The sequence below is a fragment of the Oncorhynchus gorbuscha genome, linkage group LG05 (assembly GCF_021184085.1).
Source record: "Oncorhynchus gorbuscha isolate QuinsamMale2020 ecotype Even-year linkage group LG05, OgorEven_v1.0, whole genome shotgun sequence".
Classification (NCBI taxonomy): domain Eukaryota; kingdom Metazoa; phylum Chordata; class Actinopteri; order Salmoniformes; family Salmonidae; genus Oncorhynchus; species Oncorhynchus gorbuscha.
Window position 1 is genome coordinate 69,411,632 of NC_060177.1, and position 26,133 is coordinate 69,437,764.

General features: G+C 45.0%; 1 long non-coding RNA gene across 1 annotated transcript; it reads left to right on the top strand.

Annotated features, from left to right (window-relative positions):
* Window positions 1–16,182: 16,182 nt before the first annotated feature.
* On the top strand, window positions 16,183–17,755 carry LOC124035229. Its single transcript, XR_006838704.1, has 2 exons — window positions 16,183–16,259; window positions 16,659–17,755. It is a non-coding gene; the product is annotated as an uncharacterized LOC124035229 (long non-coding RNA).
* Window positions 17,756–26,133: the final 8,378 nt, after the last annotated feature.

The window sequence follows — 26,133 nt, forward strand, 5'->3', positions numbered from 1 at the left end:
ATTGAGGAATTTTTCTCCACATGGAGGTGGAAGGTATATGATAGGCGCCCTCACGAACAAGTCACCCTTCTCCAGGCCATGGATGACGCATGCAATGACATCACGGCTGACCAGTGTCAGGCCTGGATTCGCCCGAAGATTCTTCCCTAGATGTTTGGCTAATGAAAACATTCATTGTGATGTGGATGAGAACCTGTGGCCAAATCCACAAAACAGGGTTGATGGAAATATAGAAGTAGTAATTAATCTTTTGTGTTTGCTTTTTACAGTAAGCCAGGTAAGGAACACTGCAGTGATGTTATACAGTAAGCTAGGTGAGGAACACTGCAGTGATGTTTTACACTAAGCCAGGTGAGGAACACTGCAGTGATGTTATACAGTAAGCTAGGTGAGGAACACTGCAGTGATGTTTTACAGTAAGCCAGGTGAGGAACACTGCAGTGATGTTATACAGTAAGCTAGGTGAGGAACACTGCAGTGATGTTATACAGTAAGCCAGGTGAGGAACACTGCAGTGATGTTATACAGTAAGCCAGGTGAGGAACACTGCCGTGATGTTTTACAGTAAGCCAGGTGAGGAACACTGCAGTGATGTTTTACAGTAAGCCAGGTGAGGAACACTGCAGTGATGTTTTACAGTAAGCCAGGTGAGGAACACTGCAGTGATGTTTTACAGTAAGCCAGGTGAGGAACACTGCAGTGATGTTATACAGTAAGCCAGGTGAGGAACACTGCTTTGATGTTTTACAGTAAGCCACGTGAGGAACACAGCAGTGATGTTTTACAGTAAGCCACATGAGGAACACAGCAGTGATGTTTTACAGTAAGCCAGATGAGGAACACTGCAGTGATGTTTTACAGTAAGCCAGGTGAGGAACACTGCAGTGATGTTTTACAGTAAGCCAGGTGAGGAACACTGCAGTGATGTTTTACAGTAAGCCAGGTGAGGAACACTGCAGTCATGTTTTACAGTAAGCCAGGTGAGGAACACTGCAGTGATGTTTTACAGTAAGCCAGGTGAGGAACACTGCAGTTGACCTTTAACTGTTTTTTCTTTTTTTGTAGCTAATTATTTTTGCTTTGATTCAAAGAAACCTATGTTGCGATTTTATTGTATTTCATCAATAAATTTAATATTTTGTTCAATGATTCCACTGTGTCTGTAGTATTCTCTCTACTAGTCCTTTTACAGTGATGCATTTACGTGTAGTAGCATAATGAAACATGTATCACATATTTTGTACTACAATATTTAATGATTGTATGAACAACTACACAGTGAAACTATCGGTATCTTGTGTGTGGGCGATCTAAATGAATGTTCCTATGGTATTTCATGATAAATTAGTTATTTGACCCAATGATTCTGCAAGTGCAAGGTTTCTTTAAAGATATGAATGCACAATGTAATGTTTTGAACATTGGACAGCCTGTGTTACAAGTGATGACCGTTTTGAGCTTTGTGTCTAGAGTTTTGAAAAAGGACCACAAGGGTTTAAAATTAGTGCCAAAGTGATTGTTAAAAACTGTAATGTTATAGCAGTAAACACCGAGGGGGATGGGTGAATTATATCCTCTATTTGACGGACACAGCAGGGAGTCCAGACTGAGACTACTGAGACACATTCATGTCTTTGTTTTAGTGAAGCCAGCATTTACTGCTGTTATTTATTCCTGGCTGTGTTGTCACTGTTGGTATTTACCTCTCAGACATTATCTGTCTCATTAGGCCAGGGAAATGGCTGCTCTAGTCCCAGACAGAGAGTGTGTGTGTGTGTGTGTGTGTGTGTGTGTGTGTGTGTGTGTGTGTGTGTGTGTGTGTGTGTGTGTGTGTGTGTGTGTGTGTGTGTGTGTGTGTGTGTGTGTGTGTGTGTGTGTGTGTGTGTGTGTGTGTGTGTGTGTGTCTATTTATGCGTGCGTCTGTCTGATGGACTAAAATATGTTTTTACTTTCCTTCTAAGAAACGGACTAAATAAACACACACCTCCCTCATATTATACAGTGATGGAAAGCCATTGTGTATGAAAAATATGGCTAAGGACCATTAAAAATAGGGGAAAACTTAGGTGCTGGTATTAAGCCAGTAGTAACCACTACAGAATGTCCGTCCAGAACAATGAGGGGTCAGAATGTACAGGTAAGGGGGTTTAATTGACAAGAAGGAGTCACACACACACATACACACACACACACACACAAACTTTTACAGATGCACAATCGAGAGCATCCTGTCGGGCTGTCTCACCACCTGGTACGGCAAATGCTCCGCCCACAACCGTAAGGCTCTCCAGAGGGTAGTGAGGTCTGGACAACGCATCACCCGGGGGCAAACTACCTGCCCTCCAAGACACCTACACCACCCGATGTCACAGGAAGGTCATAAAGATCATCAAGTACAACAACCACCCGAGCCACTGCCTGTTCACCCTGCTAGCATCCAGAAGGAGAGGTCAGTACAGGTGCATCAAAGCAGGGGCCGAGAGACTGAAAAACAGCTTCTATCTCAAGGCCATCAGACTGTTAAACAGCCACCACTAACATTGAGTGGCTGCTGCCAACATACTGACTCAACGCCAACCACATTAATAATGGAAAAAATGATGTGAAAATGTATCACTAGCCACTTTAAACAATGCCACTTTACTCATACCCTACATTACTCATCTCATATGTATATACTGTACTCTATACCATCTACTGCATCTTGACTATGCCGTTCTGTACCATCACTCATTCATATATTTTTATGTACATATTCTTAATCCCTGTGTATAAGGTAGTTGTTAGGTTAGATTACTCGTTGGTTATTACTGCTTTGTTGGAACTAGAAGCACAAGCATTTCGCTACGCTCACATTAACATCTGCTAACCATGTGTATGTGACAAATAAAATGTGATTTGATTTGACACACACACACACACACACCACTCTGACATCAATGAATAACTGTAGATAGTGGTTCTACAACGGTAGAAATAGACATATTATAATATGCAACAATATGTCAAATACCTCAACTCACTGGCTGGAGGCGGAACTTACAAAGAGCAATCATAACTGCCATAGATAAAAGACAGTACTGTGCAGCCGTCTTCATCGACCTGGCCAAGGCTTTCGACTCTGTCAATCATTGCATTCTTATCGGCAGACTCAATAGCATTGGTTTCTCAAATGACTGACTCGCCTGGTTCACCAACTACTTCTCAGATAGAGTTCAGTGTGTCAAATCAGAGGGCCTGTTGTCTGGACCTCTGGCAGTCTCTATGGGGGTGCCACAGGGTTCAATTCTCTGGCCTACTCTTTTCTCTGTATATGTCAATGATATCGCTCTTGCTGCTGGTGATTCTCTGATCCACCTCTACGCAGACGACACCATTCTGTATACATCTGGCCCTTCATTGGACACTGTGTTAGCAAACCTCCAAACAAGCTTCAATGCCATACAACACTCCTTCCGTGGCCTCCAACTGCTCTTAAATACTAATAAAACTAAATGCATGCTCTTCAACCGATTGTTGCCCACCAGCCTAGCATCACTACTCTGGACGGTTCTGACCTAGAATATGTGGACAACTTCAAATACCTAGGTGCCTGGTTGGACTGTAAACTCATCTTCCAGACTCACATTAAGCATCTCCAATCCTAAATTAAATCTAGAATCGGCTTCCTATTTCGCAACAAAACCTTCTTCACTCATGCTGCCAAACATACCCTCGTAAAACTGACTATCGTACCGATCCTTGAATTTGGCGATGTCATTTACAAAATTGCCTCCGACACTCTACTCAGCAAATTAGATGTAGTCTATCACAGTGCCATCTGTTTTGTCACCAAAGCCCCATATACTACCCACCACTGCAACCTGTATGCTCTCGTTGGCTGGCCCTCGCTACATTTTCGTTGCCAAACCCACTGGCTCCAGGTCATCTATAAGTCTTTGCTAGGTAAAGCCTCGCCTTATCTCAGCTCGCTGATCTCCATTTCAACACCCACCCGTAGCACGCGCTCTAGCAGGTATATTTCACTGGTCATCCTCAATGCCAACACTTATTTTGGCCGCCTTTCCTTCCAGTTCTCTGCTGCCAATGACTGGAACGAATTGCAAAAATCACTGAAGCTGGAGACGTATTTCTCCCTCACTATCTTTAAGCATCAGCTGTCAGAGCAGCTTACCGATTACTGTACCTGTACACAGCCCATCTGTAAATAGCACACCCAACTACCTCATCCCCATATTGTTATTTATTTTTTGCTCTTTTTCACCCCAGTAGCTCTACTTTCACATCATCATCTGCACATGCGTCACTCCAGTGTTAATGCTAAATTATTGCCTTACCTCCCTAACCTTACTACAATTGCAAACACTGTACATAGATTTTCCCATGTGTTTTTTATGTACGTTTGTTTATCCCATGTGTAACTCTGTGTTGTTGTTTTTGTCGCAGTGCTTTGCTTTATCTTGGCCAGGTCGCTGTTGTAAATGAGAACTTGTTCTCAACTGGCCTACCTAGTTAAATAAAGTTGAAATAATTGTTTTAATAAAAAATTGGTCAGAAAGGTAGGGTGATTGACTGAGGAGCTGTCGTCATGCATTCTAACTAAAGGCACAAACTTGGGGTGCATAGAGATCAATGGTTGGAACAAAATAATGACATTATTTGAGGAACAGAAACCAAACCGAAAACAAAAGTGATTTGTACTGTTCCGAACAGAACTGTTATTTTAAAAGCATGGGATACGGTTAATACGGTTATTTTATGTACCAGGCATTTTTTCTGGTCCCTCAAAAATCACAACAAAGCACATATGCAAAGCCCTTACTCTGTCACTCAGAAACTTATTCCAGTGTCTGCCTGCTAGCCGTAAATCTTTGCCAGTGGGTGTGCATGTGTGAAGACTACCTGCCCCTCCCCTCTGAAGCATAGGTTACTGTAGCCGACTGACGACGTTACATAGGTTACTGTAGCCAACTGACGACGATACATAGGTTACTGTAGCCTACTGACGACGATACATAGGTTACTGTAGCCTACTGACAATGTTACATAGGTTACTGTTGCCTACTGACGACGTTACATAGGTTACTGTAGCTTACTGACGACGTTACATAGGTTACTATAGCCTACTGACGACGTTACATAGGTTACTATAGCCTACTGATGATGTTACATAGGTTACTGTAGCCTACTGATGACGTTACATAGGTTACTATAGCCTACTGATGATGTTACATAGGTTACTGTAGCCTGCTGACGACGTTACATAGGTTACTGTAGCCTACTGATGACGTTACATAGGTTACTGTAGCCTACTGACGACGTTACATAGGTTACTGTAGCCTACTGACGACGTTACATAGGTTACTGTAGCCTACTGACCACATTAGACGCGTAATTCAGAAATCAGGGAGAGATGTTTAATTATAGAAGAATGGATTCACTATGTCAATGCTAGTTAAGGATACTATAGTTATTAGGCACACCCACTGGCAAAGATTTCCAGCTGGCAGGTAGAAGCTGGAATACGTTTCTCAATCGCACTCCACACTGCCCTTTCCCACCTGGACAAAAAGTACACCTATGTGAGAATGCTGTTCATTGACTACAGCTCAGCGTTCATCAACATAGTGCCCACAAAGCTCATCACTAAGCTAAGGACCCTGGGACTAAACACCTCACTCTGCAACTGGATCCTGGATTTCCTGATTGGCCGCCCCCAGGTGGTAAGGGTAGGCAACAACATGTCTGCCACGCTGATCCTCAACCCTGGGGCCCCTCAGGGATGTATGCTTAGTCCCCTCCTGTACTCCCTGTTCACCCACGACTGCTTGGCCAAACATGACTCCAACACTATCATTAAGTTTACTGTTGACACAACAGTGGTATGCCTGATTACCGACAACAATGAAACAGCCTATAGGAGGTCAGAGACGGCCTATAGGAGGTGAGAGACCTGGCAGTTTGATGCCAGGACAACAACCTCTCCCTCAATGTGAGCAAGACAAAAGGAGCTAATTGTGGACTACAGGAAAATGCGGGCCCGAACAGGCCCCATTAACATCGATGGGGCTGTAGTAGAGCGGGTCGAGAGTTTCAAGTTCCTTGGTGTCTACATCACCAACAAACTATTATGGTCCAATCACACCAAGACAGTCGTGAAGAGGGCACGGCAACACCTTTTCCCCTTCAGGAGACTGAAAAGACTTGGCATGGGTCCCCAGATCCTCTTTCTACAGCTGCACCCTCGAGAGCATCCTGACCAGTTACATCACCGCCTGGTATGGAAACTGCTCGGCATCTGACCGTAAGGTGCTGCAGAGGGTAGTGCATATGGCCCAGCACATCACTGGGGCCAAGCTTCCTGCCATCCAGGACCTATATACTAGGCGGTGTCAGAGGAACGCCCAAAAAATAGTCAAAGACTCTAGTCATCCAAGTCATAGACTGTTTTTACACTGCTTATACTAGCTGTTTATTATCTATGCATAGTCACCTTACCCCTACCTACATGTATATAGCCTCATTAATGTTATTTTATTGTGTTAATTTTATATTTTTTACTTTAGTTTATTTGGTAAATAATTTCTTAACTCTTTCTTGAACCACATAGTTGGTTAAGGGCTTGTAAGTAAGCATTTCACGGTAAGGTCTACCTACACCTGTTGTATTCGTCGCATATGACAAATAATGTTTGATTTTATTGGACTTATTAACTACAAAAAGGTATGACGTATTTTAATTCTAGTGCTACTCTGCACACACAAGCTTGGTATCTAGCTAGCGTTTGCCCTGGTCCAACATTAAACCAACTCGGAAGTTCAAAGACATTCAAAGTTCTTCCAAAGAAGCCGCACCTCCGTAGGTATAATTCTGTGGGTCTAATTCAGATGATACATGTCATAACAAGAGGCCCAGCGCATCAAGGCAAGCTTCCTCAATCCTCTCTCGCTCTCTCCGCACCCTCAAAATGTCACACCTCGCACTCTACACTGTGACTGGCAACACAGAGTGTGTGTTTGTCTTTCATTATGATTAAACCATGCCGTTACTGAAAAATACAATTTCCTCGTAACGACTGTCCTATACAGATTAGATTGCTTACCCGCTCCACAACAAGCAGCTCTATCCAAACTGGTTGGTGAAGTAATTTAATGTCGAGCTGAATGTACAACAAAAAAATATATATATATCAGAGGTTTAAAAATAAACAGAAAGGAACAATATGAACCGGTACTATATTTGGTAAGAACCGGTGAGGAACGTTATTTTACAGCCGCCACCAAAGGTGTTTGCAAAGGGCAGCAAGGGCAAGTAGTCACTGAGAGGGATAAAGTAAAGACTTGGGGTAATTCACCGAGGCAGGAGCAAGATGGGTAACCGGTCAAACAGAAGTCCTGTCTCTTTGTACGTCTGGCCGCCCCTTCACAAAGGTGCTTGAGGTCACCAGACCAGGGTGTGTGGTGTCCCCCACAGAGATGTCAAGACGGTTCCCGACTGAGACGTCAGGAGGGTCCCCCACAGGGACGTCAGGAGGGTCCCCCACAGGGACTTCAGGAGGGTCCCCCACAGAGATGTCAGGAGGGTCCCCCACAGGGACGTCAGGAGGGTCCCCCACAAAGATGTCAGGAGGGTCCCCCACAGGGATGTCAGGAGGGTCCCCCACAGGGATGTCAGGTGGGTCCCCCACAGGGACGTCAGGAGGGTCCCTCACAGGGACATCAGGAGGGTCCCCCACAGGGACGTCAGGAGGGTCCCCCACAGAGATGTCAGGAGGGTCCCCCACAGGGATGTCAGGAGGGTCCCCCACAGGGACGTCAGGAGGGTCCCCCACAGGGACGTCAGGAGGGTCCCCCACAGAGATGTCAGGAGGGTCCCCCACAGAGATGTCAGGAGGGTCCCCCACAGGGATGTCAGGAGGGTCCCCCACAGGGACGTCAGGAGGGTCCCCCACAGAGATGTCAGGAGGGTCCCCCACAGGGACGTCAGGAGGGTCCCCCACAGAGATGTCAGGAGGGTCCCCCACAGGGACGCCAGGAGGGTCCCCCACAGAGATGTCAGGAGGGTCCCCCACAGAGAATCAGGAGGGTCCCCCACAGAGAAGTCAGGAGGGTCCCCCACAGGGATGTCAGGAGGGTCCCCCACAGGGACGTCAGGAGGGTCCCAGGAGGGTCCCCCACAGAGATGTCAGGAGGGTCCCCACAGAGATGTCAGGAGGGTCCCCCACAGGGACGTCAGGAGGGTCCCCCATAGGGACAGGAGGGTCCCCCACAGAGATGTCAGGAGGGTCCCCCACAGGGACGTCAGGAGGGTCCCCCACAGAGATGTCAGGAGGGTCCCCCACAGGGATGTCAGGAGGGTCCCCCACAGGGACGTCAGGAGGGTCCCCCACAGGGACGTCAGGAGGGTCCCCCACAGAGATGTCAGGAGGGTCCCCCACAGAGATGTCAGGAGGGTCCCCCACAGGGACGTCAGGAGGGTCCCCCATAGGGACGTCAGGAGGGTCCCCCACAGAGATGTCAGGAGGGTCCCCCACAGGGACGTCAGGAGGGTCCCCCACAGAGATGTCAGGAGGGTCCCCCACAGGGACGCCAGGAGGGTCCCCCACAGAGATGTCAGGAGGGTCCCCCACAGAGAATCAGGAGGGTCCCCCACAGAGAAGTCAGGAGGGTCTCCCACAGAGACGTCAGGAGGGTCCCACACAGAGACGTCAGGAGGGTCCCACACAGAGAATCAGGAGGGTCCCCCACAGAGAAGTCAGGAGGGTCCCCCACAGAGAAGTCAGGAGGGTCTCCAACAGAGACGTCAGGAGGGTCCCACACTGAGACGTCAGGAGGGTTCCCGACTGAGACGTCAGGAGGGTTCCAAACAGAGACGTCAGGAGGGTCCCCCACAGGGATGTCAGGAGGGTCCCCCACAGGGATGTCAGGTGGGTCCCCCACAGGGACGTCAGGAGGGTCCCCCACAGAGATGTCAGGAGGGTCCCCCACAGAGATGTCAGGAGGGTCCCCCACAGGGATGTCAGGAGGGTCCCCCACAGAGATGTCAGGAGGGTCCCCCAGAGAACAGGGTCCCCCACGTCAGGAGGGTCCCCCACAGAGATAATATACAGAGATAAGGGTAATAAGAATATATCCCCCCATTTCCAACAGACGCTTTTAGGGTCCCCACTGAGACGCAGGAGGGTTCCCGACTTAGGAGGGTTCCAAACAGAGACGTGGAGGGTCCCCCACAGGGATTCTCAGGAGGGTCCCCCACAGGGATGTCAGGTGGGTCCCCCACAGGGGAGGGTCCCCCACAGAGATGTCAGGAGGGTCCCCCACAGAGATGTCAGGACCCCCACAGGGATGTCAGGAGGGTCCCCCACAGGGCGCCATGGTCCCCCCAACTGAGGGTCCCCCACAGAGAGTCAGGAGGGTCCCCCACAGAGATGTCAGGAGGGTTCCCCACAGGGACGTCAGGAGGGTCCCCCATAGGGACGTCAGGAGGGTCCCCCACAGAGATGTCAGGAGGGTCCCCCACAGGGACGTCAGGAGGGTCCCCCACAGAGATGTCAGGAGGGTCCCCCACAGGGACGCCAGGAGTGTCCCCCACAGAGATGTCAGGAGGGTCCCCCACAGGGACGCCAGGAGGGTCCCCCACAGAGATGTCAGGAGGGTCCCCCACAGAGAATCAGGAGGGTCCCCCACAGAGAAGTCAGGAGGGTCTCCCACAGAGACGTCAGGAGGGTCCCACACAGAGACGTCAGGAGGGTCCCACACAGAGAATCAGGAGGGTCCCCCACAGAGAAGTCAGGAGGGTCTCCAACAGAGACGTCAGGAGGGTCCCACACTGAGACGTCAGGAGGGTTCCCGACTGAGACGTCAGGAGGGTCCCCCACAGGGACGTCAGGAGGGTCCCCCACAGAGATGTCAGGAGGGTCCCCCACAGAGATGTCAGGAGGGTCCCCCACAGGGACTTCAGGAGGGTCCCCCATAGGGACGTCAGGAGGGTCCCCCACAGAGATGTCAGGAGGGTCCCCCACAGGGACGTCAGGAGGGTCCCCCACAGAGATGTCAGGAGGGTCCCCCACAGGGACGCCAGGAGGGTCCCCCACAGAGATGTCAGGAGGGTCCCCCACAGAGAATCAGGAGGGTCCCCCACAGAGAAGTCAGGAGGGTCTCCCACAGAGACGTCAGGAGGGTCCCACACAGAGATGTCAGGAGGGTCCCACACAGAGAATCAGGAGGGTCCCCCACAGAGAAGTCAGGAGGGTCTCCAACAGAGACGTCAGGAGGGTCCCACACTGAGACGTCAGGAGGGTTCCCGACTGAGACGTCAGTAGGGTTCCACACAGAGACGTCAGGAGGGTCCTCCACAGGGCATCTGGAGGGTCCCCCAATTCTGCACCAACCACTGCATCAAAGACTGGAGGGGGCTCCCAGGGAGGAAGCAGCAGGCTGAACGTCACAGGTAGGAGGGAGACGTTTTTGAACTGCAGCAGGCTGGATGTCACAGGTCGGAGGGAGACATCTTTGGACAGCAGTAGGCTGGATGTAGAAGGTTGGACTAGGCAGATTACACCAGAAAGGGACCAGAGAGGTCTGAGTGGCAGGGCTGGACTTGTCACCTACAGCTGCAGGAAGGGCACCCGCATTATGGACCAACTGACATTCAGAGGTGTCGGCGGGAGTAGGAGTAGGGTGCTCTCTCAGGGTGAGCTCAGGCAGCTCCTCTGTCCATGGAGAAGGCTGTAGGTCTTCCTGCTCACAAATAAGCAGGGAGGTGAGGATAGATCTTGGATACAGAATGGGGATCGGCAGAACCTCTGTCATTGGAGATGCCGATGGTACCACTGTGCACCAGTTGAGACTCCATGGCAGCAGCTGGTTGAAGCACAGCAGTTGGAGTGTATAGCTAAAGCTACATAGCAGGAGCGACTGTAGTAGGCGCCACTACTAACTTGAGCTCCATGGTCGTAGCAGGCTAGATCGGCACAGCTGGGGCTGGAGCACAGTGGTGGGGTGCTCCCCCAGGGTGAGCTCTGGTAGCTCCGCTGGCTCTGGAGAAGGCTGTAGCACTGCTGGAATGGGCATCACAGCAGGAGCCGGATCTGAGACCGGGGCTGATGGTGAAGCTGATGTGGAAGGGTGCAACGACTCGAGCATGTTCTGACGTCTGGGGTTGCGGAGCTGGTCACGCTGGCACCACAGAACCTCATTCTGTCGCTTCTGATGTAGTATCTGTTGCATGACGATCTCTGAGATGATGTTGTTAATTGCTTGGCAGCTTGGTTTCACAGGTCCCTGTTCTCCCCCTCTAATACATCTTTCAGATGTAAGAGGAGAGAACTGCTGAAGGACTGACTGAGACGCTCAGTGTCCAGGTAACTACTGGTGATGGTGGTCGGGTGGACTGTAGGAACCTTCCATCTTCATGAAAAATGGATTCCATTTAGAGGTTGTGTCACTGATCTAAACACAATACCCTATAATGTCAAAGGGAATTTTGTTTGTCGAAAATTTGAAACGCTTGCCATAACCCCTTTGTTTTGGCAAGCCTCAATAAGTTCAGGTGTAAGAATGTGCTTAACAAATCACATTATAAGTTGCATGGACTCATTATGTGTTCAATCATAGTGGTTAACATGATTTTTGACTGACTACCCCATCTCTGAACCCCACACATACAATTATTTGTAAGGTCCGTCAATCGAGTAGTGAATTTCAAGCACAGATTCACGGATTACAAAAAGAGAGCTAGAGATACATTTTCAATCTCTCTCTAGCTCAGGCCTTTATGGGGCGGCGGGGTAGCCTAGTGGTTAGAGCGTTGGACTAGTAACCGAAAGGTTGCAAGTTCATATCCCTGAGTTGACAAGGTACAAATCTGTAAATCAAATTAGATGAAACAATCACAATGCTTCGTTTTTCTATTTCGTTTCTTCATTGCTCCTTTGAGTTGTCATTTGAGATGTGTGTAGACCTTTCAATCAAATCAAATCAGTAAATCAATCAAATGTATTTATAAAGCCCTTTTTACATCAGCAGAAGTCACAAAGTGCTTATACTGAAACCCGGCCTAAAACCACAAACAGCAAGCAATGCAGATGTAGAAGCATGGTAGCTAGGAAAAACTCCCCAGAAAGGCAGGAACCTAGGAAGAAACTTAGAGAGGAACCAGGCTTTGAGAGGTGGCCAGTCCTCTTCTGGCTGTGCCGGGTGGAGTTGATAAGAGTACATGGCCATTAAGGCCATTGTTCTTCAAGATGTTCAAACGTTCATAGATGACCAGCAGGGTCAAATAATAACGACACTGGTTGTAGAGGGTGCAACAGGTCAGAACCTCAGGAGTAAATATCAGTTGGCTTTTCATATCCGAGCATTCAGAGGTCGATACAAGTTAAGATTGGTGATGCTTTTAGTCAGCTTTTTATCTCAGCTGGTTTCCTATTTGAAAGAAATGGTGCTCATACTGGTCATAGCCAGTCAGTTGAATGTAATTCCCACATATAGCCTCCAGTTGCCTTGATGGATGATCAGTCAACCTCATGTGACTTGGGAAATGGTAGTCAAGATTTTTATTTTTGGCAACTCATAGAAACAGAAGTTTGTGCTGTCTTATTATCTGTTTACACCAATAAGTCCATTTGGACCCGTGTTTGCTTAAATATGCAGCTCCCCTTATTGCTGGCTCAGTAACATGCATTTTTTAAATGTAACTTTAGTATCAGGAAATATTCTAAAAGTGTGGAATGCAGCTTTTGTGCTACCGCTGCTTAAGGGTGGGGATACTAGTGATCTTGATCATTATCAACCCATTTCCAGACTCCCTTGTCTTGCGAAAATACTAGACCCATTGGTCAACAAACAGCAACATTATTTTCTATCTATGAATGGTATTCTTAATGCTAAACAAACCAGACCTAAACATAGCACCACTACTGCTACCATGCTTGTTGTAAATGTCTTAGAGGACAGAAAGAATTGTGCTGCTATGTTTGTAAACTTGTCAAAAGCTTTTGTTAGTGTAGACCATGTTCTTCTGTTGAATATGTTGTCCTCCATAGAGTTGGGTACTTGTCGATGGTTCAGTTATCTCATTGACAAAACTCAGGCCATCAGGGTAGATGGGGTCAAATCTGAGTTCCTTGAGTTACATAAAGGGCTGCCAAGGTTCGATACTCGGCCCACTACTGTTTACAATCTATATAAATAATATTGGTAATGCTGTAATATATATATATATATTAATTTGTATGCTGATGATACCGTGTTGTACTCAATTGCTCCATCAGTTGGCAAAGCCTTTTCACATCTGGCTTGATGACAAACTGTGATTTAAAAAACATGTCACTGAGCTGGTGAAGAATTTGAAGTTGATTTATTTTACAGAAACAAATCATGTCTGACTTTTGTTAATAGGAAGGAAATTGTCCAGGCCACTTTTATGTCTATTTTAGATTTTGGGGATATTATCTATATGCATGCAGCAGAATCTACACTTAAACCACTAGATGTTGTTTTCCATTTTGCCCTTAGGTTTATTACTGGTGCTGGTTACAGAACTCACCATTGTGTCTTGTATCAAAAAGTGAGTTGGGCCTCTTTGTATGTAAGGAGAGAATGGCATTTTATTGTGGTCATTTACAAAGCACTCATGCAGAAACTTCCTATGTATCTATCATCATTTATTCAATTTAGATTTACAAATGACCAAACCCATGGATCATTTAGCTATTTGATATTACATTTTAGGAACCCTTGAGGTATCAAAAAAATATACTGCAGTTCAGTAAACTTAAATTAGGTAACACAACGTGCCATTGGAACACAGGAGTGATGGTTGCTAATAATGGGTCTCTGTATGCCTACGTAGATATTCCATTTAAAAAATCAGCCATTTCCAGCTACAATAGTAATTTACAACATTAAGAATGTCTACACTGTATTTCTGATCAATATGACGCTATTTTTAATGGACAAAATATGTGCTTTCTTTCAAAAACAAGGACATTTCTAAGTGACCCCAAACTTTTGACCGGTAATGTATTAAAAAATGATTTGATAAAATATTGATTTGGCCTCTACTACTATAGCCCATAGAAACGCATTGCATAACACATTCATAAATGGAATGAGACAGTAAAAAAATGAATCATAAGGAATATGGTTTTTAAGTGTATGTCCTATATCTATGAAATATAAGAAAGCTCAGAAAATGTTTTTTCGTTTTTTTTGTTTACACATATTTAACCCCTTATTTTTGTTGGCACAAAACTACCTCCATACTTTCATTCATTTGTATGGGTTACCTTCAAATGAGTTCTGTGACACTTGTGGGGGTCGTAGAGCAAAACAGAGAACAGCATCATGTTCATGAGAGTCTCATATTTCCATAGAGTTGTTCCATTAGTTTGCCAAACCTTTCGGATGCTCCAGACATTTTTGTCAGATGACCGATTTCCATGTTGTCAGCGGTCTGATAAACACCGCTGTAGCTCGGCCACCTTCCACCGCAGATGCGGTTTGGGGTAGAAGTTGTTCAGGAGCCTTTTGGACCCAGACTTGGCGCTCTGGTACTGCTTGCCATGCGGTAGCAGAGAGAACAATCTGACTTGGGTGGCTGGAGTCTTTGACCATTTTTACGGGCCTTCCCCTGACACCTCCTGGTATAGAGGTCCTAGATGTCAGGGAGCTCGTCCTCAGTGATGTACTGGGCCGTACGCACTACCCTCTGTAGTGCCTTACAGTCGGATGTCAAGCAGTTGCCATACCAGTCAAGATGCTCTCAATAATGCAGCTGTATAACTTGTTGAGGTTGTTAGGGCACATGCCAAATCTTTTCAGCCTCCTGAGGGGGAAGAGGTGTTGTCGTGCCCTTTTCACGACTGTGTTGGTATGTTTGGACCATGATAGGTTCCAGTTTATTCTCCAGTGATTGCACATTTGTCAATAGTCTCGTAGTCCGATGTAGTCTCGTCAGGTATCCCGCACGCCAACCTCTATAACGCCACCTCATCCTTTTTCGAAGGTCGGGGATTTGGGCCTGGTTCGGGATGAGCAGTATGTCCTTTGCCACCGACTCATTGAAGTAGAAATCCTCATCCAAATCGAGGTTAGTGATCGCTGTTCTGACGTCCAGAAGCTTTTTTCGGTCAAAAAAACACACACAAAATAGCACAATTGATCAAGAGTCCGTACAATGGCTGTTATTCCCTCCAGCACCATTCTAGCTATTATATCTGGGTGTAGCAGCAGATGCTGATGTTCTGGTACTTTTCACTTTTTCCTCCTCTCCTCTCTACATCCTCCATGCATCACTTTCTCTCTTTATTTCCTGTCCTTCTCTTCTTCCTTCCTTTCTCTTTCTTTCCTCCCCCACCCCATCCCAGCTGCTTGTACACATATGCTCCTGTCATTCATGTCTGTCATGTAGCTTTAACATGAGGCAACTATATGCATACATAAGGACCAAGGAGTCTGCATGAATTTGAGTGTCTGAGAGAGAGAGAGTGAGAGAGAGAGCCCATATAAGGGGGAGCTAGAGGCAGCATATTTCACAAAGCTCTACATAAACATGAAGGGTGTATGTCAATCTATCTTTGTGAGGGTCAGAGGGGCAGGCCCATGTCTAATCCTCTGGGATGGGATGTAGAAGATGACATTTTGAGACTAGAGATGTGTTCACTGATGCATATACAGTATATGACTGAGCTGAAAGAAGCCATTGAGATGTGTATGTGTTCACTGGTGCATATATCACACAGGTTTCAATTCTGAAAGAGACATGTCTCGGGGATCCCTGTCAAATATTTAGAAAGAGTGAGTAAAAAAAGCATGATAGCTGTGACTGGCACCAACTGTTTTAAGTAATGAATAGACTAAAGCAGTATAACATAAATAAATGTATGAAAAAAAATCTACATAGCCATTTTTGCATAAAACAGTCATTACAAAATATACATTCATCAAATAATTTGCCATATTACAAATACATGCTTTTCTCAATTTGACAAACGGACATAACATATCGACCAACCAACCTGTCGTTGCTCTGTTTTGAAGGTTAGATTATAATCACATCTATATAAGATTCAGGTTTACAGTAATCAACAGATGGCGCTGTTGTTCAGAAATCATAACTCTCAACACGTAGATCCTTTCACCCGGAAATACGTACAAAGCCGGAAGTTGGATAAATTACAGTTTGAAATCGTGGCGCTTGGTGTAAAATCCAGAGAAAAAATATATGAAAAACTCGATTCTCTGGGAGAGGGTTAGGTAATGAGAAACATGTTAATGTTACCATTGTTGTGTTTTTCGTATGATCCGTTTTGTTAAGGTTAGCGCTGTATAGATTAAGAGAAAAGCTTGATTACTAGTTAGGACAATGAATGGTTTAGCCGGTTGCTACAAAGGAAAGACCTTCAAAATGAGAGTAATTATCTAGCAACGCTAAAGTTAGCTCGGTTTGTTGATAAGTTAGCTAGCTGCATGTATCTGTTTGTCACTTTTAAAGTTGGTGCTAGTGTTTCTCTCTGTTTTACTTACCAACGAATATGTTTGTTCTTCCTGCCTCCACCAACGACACGATAGTTGCCATCAAGAAGGTAGCATGTCTCTAAAGTCTGTGAGGAATGTTTCAAAGTAATTGCCAGGAGCACCTGTTTTTCCTTTCAGGTTTTTGTGTAGGCCTAACACATGCCCATGTGGGTAAAACCTGGGAAGTATAACCACAGAACATTGAGCCAGATGTTTCACTGGATGTTTGCACCTGAAGCATCCGGTTGGCATTTCCACTCACCATGGTTATGAGAGGAAGCCCAGTGGCGGCAGTGGGAGGAGATGGATTTTGGCCGACATTTAGCAAATTTTCTCATTGATGAAACATTTGATCACAGTACAGTTTTCTGTTCCCAAAACTAGATTATGTTATGAACATAGTGGACTAAGTTTTGTAGACTATTCTTTGCCAAAGTCCCTGTATTGCCAGGACTGCGTAGCCTCACAAAGTTCCAACATCAAGTTTTCTGACGATACGACACTAGTAGGCCTGATTACAAACAACAACAAGAAGACCTACAGAGAGGAGGTAGGCACTCTGGCGGTGTGGTGCCAGGAAAAACCACCTTTCCCTAAACGTCAGCAAAACAAAGGAGCTGATTTTGGACTTCAGGAGGCACCAGGCTGGGCACACCCTCATCAACAGAGCCGCCGTAGAGACGGCAGAATGGCCCTGCAGGCCCTCCGTGTTCTACAGGAGCACCATCAAGAGCATACTGTCGGGCTGCATCACAGCCTGGTACGGCAACTCCACCACCGCTGACTGCAAGGCTCTACAGAGGGTGGCACAATCAGCTAAACCCATCAATGGGTGCACACAGCCTGCCCTCTAGGACACCTACAACACCAGGTGTTGCAGTTGCAGGAAGGCCAAGAAGATCATCAAAGTCCTCAGCCCCCCGAGACACAGTATGTTCTCCCCACTTCTATCACTCAGACTCGGGTAGTATAGGAGCATCATGGCAAAAACTGTGAGACTAGCTAATAACTTCTACCCCCAGATCATCACACTGCTGAATAGCCACCATTGGGCAGCTACCTGCCCGCCCCCCCACCCCAGTTGTAAATATGTATATATTTGTATTATTGTTTTATACACTTCTCTTATGGACCTGCACTGTTAGAGCTCAGAGTTTAAGAATTTCACTGTACCCTGCAATTATATCTGCGACCCTGTGCATATGACTAATAAACAAATCTATCTAAAAATGTCATTGTTGAGAAGGAGTGTCTGTGGATCCCAGTACAGGAGCTTCAGAATGGTTTAGGTTAAAACTATGTATGGGAGTGGTTTCCCAGACACAGATTAAAACTAGTCCTGGACTAAAAAGCAAGCTGTGGAGGATCTCCATTGAAAAGTCTTAATCTTTTGTCTGGGAAACCACCCCATGAAATTTGATTCCGTATATTTGTCTCAAGTTTGTCGAGAGATTAAACTGCTGTAGGAATTAAGTCACCCAAACATTATCGGGGTAAGAATCTAACTAAACTCCTACTGTTTAAATGGAAACTGTCAGAAGTAATATTCATTTGTTCCTGGTTGAACTTTGCATCAGTTTCATCATCTGTTGCATTAATGATAATTTAGAGCTCATTTGGATATTATTCCCAACCAAAGCATCCTTTATGAACTATACTAATTATCTTGATCACCATCACCTTTACTGTGAAATTATGTCATGTTCTCAAAGAAAGCACAATATCATATGTCCCTACACTTACATCGTGTGTCCATTGTGTGTCTATTTCTCAGCTCCTTGATGTATTTGGGCATAAATTCAACATTAGCTTGGTGTTTGACTTTATGGACACAGACCTGGAGGTAAAACTGAGCTGTAGGTTTTGGCCATATGGGCCAGTTTCCCAGACCCAGATTCAATCTAGTCCTGGACTAAAAAAAACTTGATCAGTGGAAAAACTCCACCAAATGGCTTTTTACTACAAGACTAGGATTAATCTCTGTCCAGGAAACTGGCCCCAGTAAATGCTGATGTTCACGGCTTTAGTCTAAAAGTGACCTTGGGCACTAGAGGCCACTAGAGGGATACTCCATCCAGTGCTTGGGATTCATGGGTTAATTCAAAGTATGAAGGTTCTATTGGATATGCAAGAGGGTCCCTTTATAGACTAGTACTCAGTTCATTCTGTTAGCTCTCTGTGATGTCCTTGAGGCACAGATATGGGTTCAGTCATACCGGACATCAAAGACTGGCTGGTGCCCAGAGAGAACCAGAGAGAGGGAGCAGCCTGAGAGCTATGGTATTAGTTTGCTCTCTTCCGGGTTCTGTAGGGTCAGCTCTGGTCCTGGGGGATCTGTCTGTGTCTCTGCCTCTCACTGTCCCTCTCTCGCTCTCTCTGCCCATCCCTATTTCTCTCTCCTTGTCTCTCTCTCCCATTTGCTCTGGATTTATGAGTCTGTGTCTGCCAGATGGCTCCAGATGAGTGCCCAGTTTCACTGCCAATACATCAAACTCAGTTAGAGAGTAGGAAAACAGACCCCCTTAGAGCCATAATTAAGGAGTGGTAGCTGCTCTTAAATAATCAATACCACCCTCTCCGTAGCTCTCAGGATGATCTAATGGCAATTATCAAATCATAGACAGACAGATAAATAGCTCAGACACAGAAGACTGAAATACGAGGAGGATTTGATAGCTTGTGTCTACATAGAGATGTTGAGCTGAAATTCTCTTGTGCTTTCCTGAGAGGTGATTTGTTGTAGTATGTGGACTTTCAGCCTTGGAGTTAAGAAACTGTAGACTATTGAGAGACTGGCTGACACCCCTGGTCTAACTCTCCTGTGTTCTAGGTGGTGATTAAAGATACCATTTTGGTGCTGAGTCCAGCCAACATCAAAGGCTTCATAGTGATTACTACTGGGCCTGGAGTACATGCACCACACACTGTCATACAATACACACCTTCTCATAGGTGCTTGTATCAGGTAAAGTTAGGCGTGATAGACTCGTCTCCACTTCAGAAATTATATTTGTAATTGTATTTTATGTAAATTAACAAATGTACATTTGTTATAAATCAATTACAATTGAAGTCGTAAGTTTACATACACTTAGGTTGGATTCATTAACTTGTTTTTCAACCACTCCACAAATGTCTTGTTAAAAAACTATAGTTTTGACGAGTCGGTTAGGACACCTACTTTGTGCATGACACAAGTCATTTTTCCAACAATTGTTTACAGACAGATTATTTCACTTATAATTCACTGTATCACAATTCTAGTGGGTCAGAAGTTTACAAACGCTAAGTTGACTGTGCCTTTAAACAGCTTGGAAAATTCCAGAAAATTATGTCATGGCTTTAGAAGCTTCTGATAGGCTAATTGACATCATTTGAGTCAATTGGAGGTGTACCTGTGGATGTATTTCAAGGCCTACCTTCAAACTCAGTGCCTCTTTGCTTGATATCATGGGAAAATCAAAAGAAATCAGCCAAGACCCCAGAAAAAATATTGTAGACCTCCACAAATCTGGTTCATCCTTGGGAGCAATTTCCAAATGCCTGAAGGTACCACGTTCATCTGTACAAACAATAGTACGCAAGTATAAACAACATGGGACCACGCAGCTGTCATACCGCTCAGGAAGGAGACACGTTCTGTCTCCTAGAGATTAACGTACTTAGGTGTGAAAAGTGCAAATCAATCCCAGATCAACCCCAAAGGACATTGTGAAGATGCTGGAGGAAACAGGTACAAGAGTATTTCGATCCACAGTAAAACTAGCCCTACATCGACATGACCTGAAAGGCCGCTCAGCAAGGAAGAAGCCACTGCTCCAAACCTGCCATAAAAAGGCCAGACTACGGTTTGCAACTGCACATGGGGACAAAGATCATACTTTTTGGAGAAATGTCCTCTGGTCTGATGAAACAAAAATAGAACTCTGTAGCCATAATGACCATTGTTATGTTTGGAGTGAAAAGGGGGATGCTTGCTAGCCGAAGAACACCATCCCACCGTGAAGCATCATGTTGTGGGGGTGCTTTGCTGCAGGATGGACTGGTGCACTTCACAAAATAGATGACATCATGAGGAGGAAAATGATGTGAATGTATTGAGACATCTCAAGCCAAAGTCAGGAAGTTAAAGCTTGGTTGCAAATTGGCCTTCTAAATGAACACTGACCCCAAGAATACTTCCAAAGTTGTGGCAAAATGGCTTAAGGACAAGAAAGTGAAGGTGTTGGAGTGGACATCACAAAGCCCTGACCTCAATCCCATAGAAAATGTGTGGGCAGAACTGAAAAAGCGTGTCCGAGCAAGGAGGCCTACAAACCTGACTCGGTTACACCAGCTCTGTCAGGAGTAATGGGCCAACATTCACCCAACTTATTGTGGGAAGCTTGTGGAAGGCTACCCTAAATGTTTTGCCCAAGTTAAAAAATGTAAAGGCAATGCTACCAAATACTAATTGAGTGTATGTAAACTTCTGACCCACTGGGAATGTGATGAAAGAAATCAAAACTGAAATAAATAACTCTATACTATTATTCTGACATTTCACATTCTTAAAATAAAGTGGTGATCCTAACTGACCTAAGACAGGGAATTTCTACTAGGATTAAATGTCAGGAATCATGAAAAACTGAGTTTATATGTTTTTGGCTAAGGTGTATGTAAACTTCCGACTTCAACTGTATATTTCTCCATAGTAAACACTGTGTACGATCTGAAGCCCAATAACCTGCTGCTGGATGAGAATGGGCTGTTGAAGCTGTCTGATTTTTGTTTGTAGGGCTGCCGAGAGTTATAGTCAGTCTACACTCACCTGTAGGTGTCACTCTCAAACTCCATTTCAAAGTCTTTTATTGTCCATTTATTTATTTAAATAGCATTTCATGTGTCACTCGCTGTGTTTGATACAATGTTTGCGACAATACAAGTTTGCCTGTAGAATGGCACTGAAACTAGGCAGCTCAATTGAACTTTGTTCTGAAATGGTCTTGTCTCTGTGATTTGAAAAGAAATCTAGACTGAGCATCAAGGTTCAGACTACCATATTATCAGACACACACCTTTCTGTATACATAATTCTGCATCCCAGATGGCAAGCTATTCCCTGTATAGTGTACTACTTTTGACCAGGACACAAGGACTCTGTTCAAAAGTTGTACAAATGTAGGGAATGTGGTTGCCATTTGAGACTCATGTTCCCTGCTACTCTGTGGTATAACACCCTCTGTCTCTCTCTTGTTACCGTTCCTAGCAGGAAACTCCTGGCCTGTGAGTGTCTGTCTTTTCTGTGTCTGCGTGTGTGGTTCATTTAAGACTAAGCAACACCTTGAAAATATCTGGGTCCTCAATAATACATTGTGGATTTAAACAATGCCTTCATGTCTCTAACTCTGTGATACACAGTCCAGCACACAAACGGGGTCCCTGGGTCCTGTGTGGGAGGGTGATCTGGCATACAGACATACAGCAGCCTGTCCCCCCTGCTGTTCAGTTCTGTGTCAGAATTACCTCCGGCTATAGGAACCCCTGAGCCCCCCTCGGCCTCCCTTCTCTTTGGCTTTTCTCTGGAAGAGTTCTAAATGACACCCTATTCCTTATTTAGTGCACTAATTTTGACCAGCGCTTAAAGCAGTGCCCTAAAGGAGGCATTTGGGATGAAGTCAGTCTGTTTATTCAGTGCTGTTTCTCCCAGCTCTACCCCCCCCCCCTCCCGTCTCCTCTCAACAGCCTCTGAGGGTGAGGTACTTTACGAACAGCCCCAGCTGCCCCAGCACAACTCCTCATCTGAGCCTCTCAAAGAGAATCAAAGAGGAAACGAGATGGTCTGGAAACAAGGAATGAACAACACAGACACCCACGCACATCTCAGCATTGGAATCAGTAGCACAGACATGATTATTCCATCATACACCTCCTTGACATGTTTGTGTTTGACCATGATATTAATACCTCTTTGATATGTTTGTGTTTGACCATGATATTAATACCTCTTTGATATGTTTGTGTTTGACCATGATATTAATACCTCTTTGACATGTTTGTGTTTGACCATGATATTAATAACAACATGGTAAATATTATTATGCTTGCTTATTTAAACTGATGGTTTGGCTTGTACAAAGGATTCAATGACTGGTTTCCAATTTTGGATTTGGCCAGCAAGGGCCTCCTGTACCTAGAATGCATACATATTTTTGTACTGTGACCATGTTATCAGAAGTAACCTCGTCAATTAAACATAAATATTCTCACACACTGTCAGAGAAACATTGTCTACTTGTATAGAACTGGAATCCCATTATATTCAGAGCCCAGTAATTAAAAGGATGTAGGTGGTACAAAATAGCGCAATAGCAACCCAGGACTAACACACACACACACAGGTGTAGAGATGGTGGCGGTACGTTTAACTGCAACAAAAACCAAGTGTTACGGTGAGGTTCGACGTGTGGTTTGGGAACTATTTAGGTCGACTGGGTTGTATATTATAATAATAAAGAAGAAATTGATACTCTGATAGGGATATAGAGGGCATTTGCTTCAATGGAGAAACATGACCAGTCTTGCTGTTAAACGTCCAGTGTGGTTCATTGGACTAGGTAGTTAGAAGTTGCCCCTAAACAGTGGTCCATGGTCAGGTTTTTTTAAAATCCTCCTAATGGTTAAAGTTTAGTGTTGAATAATGTTATTCTAGACCTGTGGTTAGTGGGAACTTCTAACTCCAGAGTGGCTCGTGTGGTCCAGTGGACCTTCGATGTGGTCTAACAGTGGTTCTGGATAGAGCTCTGTAAGAGCCTGATAGAGCACAACTATTTAGGTGACGAAAGAAGAAAACAGCAAGACTGTATTTTTGACATGATTCATTTCATACATTTAGATGTACTGTAATATTGTCATGATTCATTTCATACAAAAACACAGTACATCTAAATGTATGTATTTATTTTTGATCTGATGTAGGATAAGTCATTCTGTCTGAGATTGTGGTTGTTCATTTGGTTGACACTTCTGAATGAATGCAACACCTCAACTCTTAGCTGACACCCTTAGCATAAAGTATCTAATCAATTATCCCCCCAAAAATATGAATGCAATTAATTAAGTGGAGAAATCTTAGTAAAAAAATACCTACTCCCACTCTGGTTTAAGGTGCCAATACATATACCTCCCACCCACTACACGAGCAGAGATTAAACCTCACATGTCTGAAGAATAAAAATGTCTGTGTGCCAGTCTGTTTGCACAGATTTGGATAGTGGGAAAGGTCATTTTGCATGGCTTGCTGCCCCAGGTGGGTGGGGATTTTACTTCAGGACCAATTATTTAACCTTTATTTAACTAGGTGATAGAGGAAAATATAGTTTAGATGATCAATTATGTATTCGTTAATGATTATAAACCATTTATTCTAATACTATTATGTTATGATATGAAAAGTAAAGGTTACTGGTTAAGCTGTTACTGAAAATGTAAGCAGAACTCATTTGATTGTCTGTGCCTCTTGGGAAGGTCAAGGGGGAGAAAAAGCTTTTCAGACAAGATAAGAATGTTTGGGTTTTGTTCCATTGTTGAGAGAAATCTGTATCTTTTAGACAGGTTGTAATGTCTGGTTTATGAGGGGAGTAGAAAGCATCTCCGGACCTAAACAAAAAAACAACGGGGCTATCGTGGGAAACTGATGATGTCATTTTGAGTTTATAACCTGTGGAAATCTGTGTATGGGTTAGTACTCTCTGGATTAAATGCTCTTTAACCTGGCTTTTAAGACTGGTCTCAATCTACTTCATGCATAATTAATGAACTTACAACTCATTAAATGAATTAGAAATGAGTGCTAATTGGTATTGGCAATTAAAACATTAAAGGAATTTAGAATTCCTCTATCAATTTGGTCCTTCGAGCCGGATCTAAACAACTCTACCTGTTATCTGAAGGTAATACGCTGAAAATCGTGCACGGACTCGTTTTTGACTCGTTTTACTAAAGACCTGACCTCTGAATTGAGGTTAAAATTAAAACAGGCCTGCGTATTATCACGGAGGACAGGAAGGGTGACTAGATACAACGAACAATGCTTTTCCCAGTCGGCAGCAGGTAAAGTAGCCTTTATTCTCGAATTTGGGAGGGATTATTTAGGATATTTATTGATTAAAATGTTATAAAGGAGTTGAATTTGATCAATAATAGGTGCTTGAATATTCCAAACAAATAAAATGGGTTTCTACCAGGGGTATTAACCAGGATATCGATAAAAAGGAAGCAGGGTCCGAAATTGACCCTGAGGTAAGGTGCACTACCATCAAATAAACTAGATGTCATGTTTTGTCTTATATCATCTTGTCATTTTGCTTTTCCTTCTGTTCGTTTTCCCCCTGCTGGTCTTATTAGGTTCGTTCCCTTTTTCTATCCCTCTCTCTCCCCCTCCCTCTCTCTCCTCTCTCTATCGTTCCGTTCCTGCTCCCAGCTGTTCCTATTCCCCTAATCATCATTTAGTCTTCCCACACCTGTTCCCGATCCTTTCCCCTGATTAGAGTCCCTATTTATTCCTTTGTGTTCCGTTCCTGTCCCGTCGGTTCCTTGTTTTGTATTCACCATGCTGTGATTGTGTTTCGCCCTGTCCTGTCGTGTTTTTTGCCTTCATCAGATGCTGCGTGTGAGCAGGTGTCTCTGTCTACTACGGCCTGCGCCTACCCGAAGCGACCTGCAGTCTGTGGCCGCTTCTCTTGTCATTCCCCTCTACAGACTAGAGGATTTCTGTTATTCCCTGTTTGGACTTGAATAAACTCTGTTTCTGTTAAGTCGCTTTTGGGTCCATAACGGATTATTCTATTGAGTTTCGCCACTCTTGCTGCCTCTAGTGAGTGGAACGAGCCGGCGCTGCTCGCTCGTTTTCTGGAGGGACTCCACGCAGTGGTTAAGGATGAGATTCTCTCCCGGGAGGTTCCATCAGATGTGGACTCTTTGATTGCTCTCGCCATCCGCATAGAACGACGGGTAGATCTTCGTCACCGGGCTCGTGGAAGAGAGCTCGCATCAACGGTGTTTCCCTGCTCCGCATCGCAACCATCTCCCTCCTCTGGCTTTGAGACTGAGCCCATGCAGCTGGGAGGGATTCGCATCTCGACTAAGGAGAGGGAACGGAGGATCACCAACCGCCTGTGCCTCTATTGCGGAGTTGCTGGACATTTTGTTAATTCATGTCCAGTAAGAGGCCAGAGCCCATCAGTAAGCGGAGGGCTACTGGTGAGCGCTACTACTCTGGTCTCTTCATCTAGATCTTGTAAGGATTTATGTCGGTCCATCTACGCTGGACCGGTTCGGGTGCTACATGCAGTGCCTTGATTGACTCTGGGGCTGAGGGTTGTTTCATGGACGAAGCATGGGTTCGGAAACATAACATTCCTTTCAGACCGTTAGACAAGCCTACGCCCATGTTTGCCTTAGATGGTAGTCATCTTCCCAGTATCAGATTTGAGACACTACCTTTAACCCTCACAGTATCTGGTAACCACAGTGAGACTATTTCTTTTTTGATTTTCCGTTCACCGTTTACACCTGTTGTTTTGGGTCATCCCTGGCTAGTATGTCATAATCCTTCTATTAATTGGTCTAGTAA